Source organism: Triticum aestivum, chromosome 2D, assembly GCF_018294505.1.
Source record: "Triticum aestivum cultivar Chinese Spring chromosome 2D, IWGSC CS RefSeq v2.1, whole genome shotgun sequence".
NCBI lineage: Eukaryota > Viridiplantae > Streptophyta > Magnoliopsida > Poales > Poaceae > Triticum > Triticum aestivum.
Genome location: NC_057799.1, coordinates 212,708,415 through 212,714,612, shown reverse-complemented (window position 1 = coordinate 212,714,612; position 6,198 = coordinate 212,708,415).

Below are 6,198 nucleotides of genomic sequence, written 5' to 3'. Positions count from 1 at the left end.
CATCAACTACACATTCACACATGTTACATCACGTACCCCATTGATCTAAAAAGCCCTCTATTCACGTTTATTTCGCATACAACATTCCTTTTGAATAAAGTGTGGCCAAAAAATTATTTTAGAGTTTCTACATATATACAACATTACAAAGTTATATGGAGGAGTACGAACGCTAATTTGCATTGCATGGTGCCCACAATGATATTTATTCCGCACTGCGAATTTGTATATTTTTATAGTATATACAACGTTAGTCATAATAAAGAGAAACGAAGAGCATCTCTCTCTCCATCGCATACCCCCCTGTACACCCCTTTCACGTATGCACACAAAACTATCTCCAGGTCCTCTAAAAGTAAGCCCCCGGAAAATTCACGCATGTTTCATCTTTCTCTCGCGATATATGCAATGACGATCATTGTATTTGAAGCGAAAGCATGATACATACATTGGACTTCAGAATCCACTCATTACGGTCACCATTTACATTTAGTGGTTATTATACAGTCACGGGCTCACCGTACAACTCTGTATTTGCTCATGACATGACTAGTTGACCAGTTAAACGCTCCACATGGCACCTCTAGTGTTGCATCACGTCATCTCACTACCATCGTGCCCACCTGTCGACTTGTATCTACTCTACATCTACACCCTTATAAAATACACTCTTATAAAAAACAGAGTTGGTGATGATGGTGTACCTGCCATCCTGCAATATAGGCCGTCCGATTTATATCTGACGGATAGGAAAGAAACTATGGAAATTTTGCAAAAAGGTACCCACACACCTCTCCACATTTGCAAATAAGACCTTCCCTCGTTCATCCTTTTCTCTCACAAGATAAACAAGTCATACAAATACATCTTGATGTTACGTGTAACGCACGGGCATCTTGCTAGTAAGAATGAAAACAAACGACAAAAATATATTTGGACGGTGGTTCGAAGTCATGACCGCGGGCACAGCGGACAAGGTGGCCTTGTATTGGTATGCTGAGCCGTCTGTTTTAACACACAGGAGCTGGTGTGGTGATTATACACACACGCACGCATGCACATGAACTGAATCCACACAACACTCACACAAACACATGCACCCACACACGCACGCAACACTCACACGTACACACGCAGCCACGCACGCACGCAACACTCACACGCACGCACGCAACACTCACACGCACACACGCACGCATGCATGCACACACCAGTACACCACACGACCAACACACACTCTCACGCTCAAGTGCTCAACCTACACGTGCAAGCGCACACATCAGGCCCTGACAGACACATACACAACCATGTGATTCCCGCGCACGGGTTGGAGCCTTGTCGCGCCTGCGTAAATTTGTGTTTATCTGACCTTTTGCCTATGCAAACTGACAGGTGGGACCCACAAGGAACGTGGTCAATTTAACTAGTCAACATGGCGCCACGCAGACTATTTGGCTGGTCAACAGAGTGCAATCCGATGCTGAACTGTGAGCAAGTGACCGTATAATCACCGCAAAACGTATATAGTGACCGTAATGAGCTTATTCTGAAGTTCGGTGACCGTATTACGCTTTTCTCTCTGTAGGCCCTCCAAAACTACATCTCTACACGTTCTCGCATGTTACATCTAACAACTATGCAATACAGCACTACTACTACACTCTAACACAACAAATCATATGCGTTTTTAGTTTTACTAGATATCATATTGTTACTTATAATTATTCAGTTTGCATACATTAAAATCTCCTTTGAAATGTATGGCCAGTATCATCTACCGCGCGGGAAAAATCCCGCCCTTTCCTGTTTAATCGGGTTTGTATCGATGGATCGTGCGAAACAGCAAAACTATAGTACTATACAGTACTACACGTGACAGTTCACTGGGCCGTCGTGTCGTCTACTCCTCCGTCGTAAGAGTGGAGTGCTCGCTTTCATAAATCTTCTAGTCCCTTTCGCAGACATGTGGGACATCAAGCTACCGGGTCCACGTGCCATACCGGAATACAGTGCAGAGCAGCCATGGTGAAGCACCCCAGTCATGGCGCCGGCGTAGTAATGAGCAATGAGGCGTCAAATCACAAGCTGCACCTTTCCCGAAGTTAAGTTGGAGGGACGAAGCAACCATCATTTCACTCTTTGCTGAATTCGCTTGTCCCTCATCTTCTTCAACTTAACCACGTGAACCATCATTTCACTCGTTGCTGAATCCGCTTGTCCCTCATCTTCTTCAACTTAACCACGTGTTGCTTCTGCCGTTGTTCTGCCTCATGTTGGACATGGATCGGCTTGGTAAAGCACTGACACGTGGGACCGCATGTTAGCAAACCGCGAGGACAACATCCTCCGAAAATAAGAAGCCTAATCCTAGACTTACAAAGGGCTACGTAGCTGCTACGTATACTTTCCATCTAATCTATTTATGCCCCCTGATTTTCAGGTGGGGTGGGCCTAATCCTCTCCATTAATCAAATCAAATAGTCCCACATCACATCGGTTCGTAACTTTACGTAAACCATTACGTGGATGTAGCATTGCTCAAATAAGAAACCTCCCCCGCCATCTGCGCGGCAAAATCACCTCCTTTTTACTAATCTTGATTCTATAATTTTTTAGATCAATATAATTGAGATTTGTATAGATAGCACACAGGAGCAAAACCAAGTGGTACGGTTAAGGGCATCCACAATGTGTAGCCAAATGTGAAAATAGCTTTTGGCATCGTTGGAACCATTGTGGTGTTGGGGAACGTAGCAGAAATTTAAAATTTTCTACGTATCACCAAGATCAATCTATGGAGTCATCTAGCAACGAGAGAGAGGGGAGTGCATCTACATACCCTTGTAGATCGCGCGCGGAAGCGTTCAAGAGAACGGGGTTGATGGAGTTGTACTCGTCATGATCCAAATCACCGATGATCCTAGCGCCGAACGGGCGACGCCTCCGCGTTCAACACACGTATGGAGCGTGGACGTCTCCTCCTTTTTGATCCAGCAAGGGGGGAGGAGAAGTTAATGGAGATCCAGCAGCACGACGGTATGGTGGTGGAAGTAGCGGGATCCCGCCAGGGCTTCGCCAAGCGCAAGCGGGGAGGAAGAGGTGTCACGGGAGGGAGGGAGGCGACAGGGCTTGGGGTGCTGCTCCCATGCGCCTCCCCACTATATATAGGGGTGGAGGGGGCTGGTTTCTTGCCCTCCAAGTCCATTGGGGCGTTGGCAAAGGTGGGGGAAAGAAATCCCATCATTTCCCTTCCCCACCGATTGTTATCCCCCTTTTTTAGGGATCTTGATCTTATCCCTTCGGGATATGATCTTATTCCTTCTAAGGTGGGATCTTGGTGTGCCTTGACCAGGGGTGTGGGGCCTTGCCCCCACTACCAACGTTCAAGTGGGTCCCCCCATGCAGGTGGGCCCCACTTCGGAACCTTCTAGAACCTTCCCGGTACAATACCGAAAAATCCCGAACATTTTCCGGTGGCCAAAATAGGACTTCCCATATATAAATCTTTACCTCCGGACCATTCCGGAACTCCTTGTGACGTCCGGGATCTCATCCGGGACTCCGAACAACTTTCGGTTAACCGCATACTAATATCTCTACAACTCTAGCGTCACCGAACCTTAAGTGTGTAGACCCTACGGGTTCGGGAGACATGCAGACATGACCGAGACGACTCTCCGGTCAATAACCAACAGCGGGATCTAGATAATCATGTTGTCTCCCACATGTTCCACGATGATCTTATCGGATGAACCACGATGTCGAGGATTCAATCAATCCCGTATACAATTCCCTTTGTCAATCGGTACGTTACTTGCCCGAGATTCGATCGTCGGTATCCCAATACCTTGTTCAATCTCGTTACCGGCAAGTCACTTTACTCGTACCGTAACGCATGATCCCGTGGCTAACTCCTTAGTCACATTGAGCTCATTATGATGATGCATTACCGAGTGGGCCCAGAGATACCTCTCCGTCATACGGAGTGACAAATCCCAGTCTCGATTCGTGCCAACCCAACAGACACTTTCGGAGATACCTGTAGTGCACCTTTATAGCCACCCAGTTACGTTGTGACGTTTGGTACACCCAAAGCATTCCTACGGTATCCGGGAGTTGCACAATCTCATGGTCTAAGGAAATGATACTTGACATTAGAAAAGCTCTAGCAAACGAACTACACGATCTTGTGCTATGCTTAGGATTGGGTCTTGTCCATCACATCATTCTCCTAATGATGTGATCCCGTTATCAATGACATCCAATGTCCATGGTCAGGAAACCATAACCATCTATTGATCAACGAGCTAGTCAACTAGAGGCTTACTAGGGACATGTTGTGATCTATGTATTCACACATGTATTACGGTTTCCAGTTAATACAATTATAGCATGAACAACAGACAATTATCATGAACAAGGAAATACAATAATAACCATTTTATTATTGCCTCTAGGGCATATTTCCAACAGTCTCCCACTTGCACTAGAGTCAATAATCTAGTTCACATCACCATGTGATTAACACTCAAAGTTCACATCGCCATGTGACTAATGCCCAAGAGTTTACTAGAGTCAATAATCTAGTTCACATCACCATGTGATTAACACTCAATGAGTTCTAGGGTTTGGTCATGTTATGCTTACGAGAGAGGTTTTACTCAACAGGTCTGCAACATTCAGATCCGTGTGTGCTTTACAAGTCTCTATGTCATCTTGTAGATGCAGCTACCACGCGCTACTTGGAGCTATTCCAAATAACTGCTCTACTATACGAATCCGGTTCACTACTCAGAGTCATCCGGATTAGTGTCAAAGTTTGCATCGACGTAACCCTTTACGACGAACCCCCTTTTCAGCTCCATAATCGAGAAAATTCCTTAGTCCACTAGATACTAAGGATAAGTTCGACCGCTGTCATGTGATCCCTTCCTGGATCACTATTTTACCCCTTGACTAACTCATGGCAAGGCACACTTTAGGTGCGGTACACAGCATAGCATATTGTAGAGCCTACGTCTAAAGCATAGGGGACGACCTTCGTCCTTTCTCTTTCTTCTGCCGTGGTCAGGTCTTGAGTCTTACTCAATACTCACACCTTGTAACATAGCCAAGAACTCCTTCTTTGCTGATCTATTTTGAACTCCTTCAAAATCTTGTCACGGTATGTATTCATTTGAAAGTACTATTAAGCGTTTTTGATCTATCCTTATAGATCTTGATGCTCAATGTTCAAGTAGCTTAATCCAGGTTTTCCATTAAAAACACTTTTCAAATAACCCCGGATGCTTTCCAGAAATTCTACATCATTTCTGATCAACAATATGTTAACAACATATACTCATCAAAAATTCTATAGTGCTCCCACTCACTTCTTTGGAAATACAAGTTTGTCATGAACTTTGTATAAACCCAAAATATTTGATCATCTCATCAAAGCGTTCATTCCAACTCCGAGATGCTTACTCCAATCCTTAGAAGGATTGCTGGAGCTTTGCATACTTGTTAGCATCTTTCAGGATTGACAAAACCTTCTGGTTGTATCACATACAACCTTTCCTCAAGAAAATTGTCAAGGAAACAATGTTTTGACATCCTATCTACAAGATTTCATAAATAATGCAGTAACTGCTAATATAGTTCTAACAGACTCTTAGCATCGCTACGAGTGAGAAAGTCTCATCGCAGTCAACTCCTTGAACTTGCCGGAAAACATCTTGACGACAAGTCGAGCTTTCTTAATGGTGACACTTACCATCATTGTCTGTCTTCCCGTTAAAATCCATCTGTACCCAACAGCCTTACGACCATCAAGTAGTTCTTTCAAAGTCTCTACTTTGTTTTCATACATGGATCCTCTCAGATTTTATGGCCTCAAGCCATTCGTCGGAATCCGGGCCCACCATCGCTTCTCCATAGCTCGTAGGTTCATTGTTGTCTAGCAACATGACTTCCAAGACAGGATTACGTACCACTCTGAAGTAGTACGCATCCTTGTCGTCCTATGAGGTTTGGTAGTGACTTGATCTGAAGTTTCATGATCACTATCATAAGCTTCCACTTCAATTGGTGTAGGTGCCACAGGAACAACTTCCTGTGCCCTGCTACACATTAGTTGAAGTGACGGTTCAATGACCTCATCAAGTCTCCACCATCCTCCCACTCAATTCTTTCGAGAGAAACTTTTCCTCGAGAAAG